Source organism: Bubalus kerabau, chromosome 4, assembly GCF_029407905.1.
Source record: "Bubalus kerabau isolate K-KA32 ecotype Philippines breed swamp buffalo chromosome 4, PCC_UOA_SB_1v2, whole genome shotgun sequence".
NCBI classification, from domain to species: Eukaryota; Metazoa; Chordata; class Mammalia; order Artiodactyla; family Bovidae; genus Bubalus; species Bubalus kerabau.
The window spans coordinates 20,637,835-20,638,945 of record NC_073627.1 but is presented as its reverse complement, the minus strand read 5'-3'; the positions used below and the strand labels follow the sequence as shown (position 1 = coordinate 20,638,945).

At 52.1% G+C, this 1,111-nt stretch overlaps 1 non-coding gene across 1 annotated transcript; it reads right to left on the bottom strand.

The window, feature by feature from the left end:
* Positions 1-795: 795 nt before the first annotated feature.
* TRNAE-UUC (transfer RNA glutamic acid (anticodon UUC)) lies at positions 796-867 on the bottom strand. The gene has a single exon. It is a non-coding gene; the product is annotated as a tRNA-Glu (tRNA).
* Positions 868-1,111: the final 244 nt, after the last annotated feature.

Below are 1,111 nucleotides of genomic sequence, written 5' to 3'. Positions count from 1 at the left end.
CTCCTCAAAGTCAGCGTGTCCCCGCCAAGGCCCCGAGGCCCGCAAGACAGAGATGGATGGACGTGGCTGTTTGTGGAAAAAAGCCCTGAGCGGCCAAGGGGAGCAGGGTTTCCAGGAAGGGAGGGGACCCCGTTTCTGGTTGTTGTTGGGGGAGTTGGAGAAGGAAGAGGAAAAGCCTGCGTGAGGAGGAGGGTCCCTGAGGAAGATGGTGGGCTTGGCCACACCTGAGCCATCCCAAGGAACTTTTGGAATTTCCCCCATTGTGCTCAACACGCGGGCGTGTCCTTGGGAATCCCCCACAGCTCCCCACCCCCGACCTGTGCCTGCAACTGCAGGGCTGTCAGGGCAGAACCTGGGCCCGGAGGCAGAGGCTCGAGTTCCACGTGTGGCCTTGTCCTTCTTCTGCTATGTGGCTGTTGAAGCAGAGATGACAGTACTCACCTGGTGTGGCTGTTAAGAGGATCCACGATCTGATGCCTGTGAAAAGAGCTGGCTAACCATAAAGGGCAATGCACGTGGGGAATTACTTTATCTCCTCTTTCTGTACTCTGCTGGACTATGGGGCAGGTCACAGCTCCATAGAGGATGAAGACAGCACATCCTAGCTGCCCTTTGACCCCCACACCTTCTTCTATGGTAACATAACAGAGGGTCAAGGTCATGGCCTTGGGAATCAGGAGAGTGTGGGTTCTCAGCTCTGCCACTAATAAACTGAATGGCCTTGGGTAACTCAGTTTATCATTTGTGCCTCCTTTTTTTTTTTTTGGCTGTGCTGCGCAGCTGGTAGGATCTTAGTTCCCTGACCAGGGATTGAACCTGGGCCCCAGCAGTGAAAGCTCTGAGTCCTAACCACTGGGCTACCAGGGAATTCCTGAGCCTCAGTTTCTTCATCTGTAAAGTGGGAATAAGTTTTTTCTTCTTTCCCTTCTTTCTCAGTTGGGTTGCTGAGAAGTGAATGAGGTATTGTAGGAAATCTCGTGCCATAGCTTAATGTACAGTGTTTAGTGGTAATGTCTGGATGACGATGATGGAAATACCTGAGGTTCTTGCCTTGAGGACAACTTCAAAAGGCCACTTGAGAGGGAGAAGGCCATTAACATTCACTCACTTA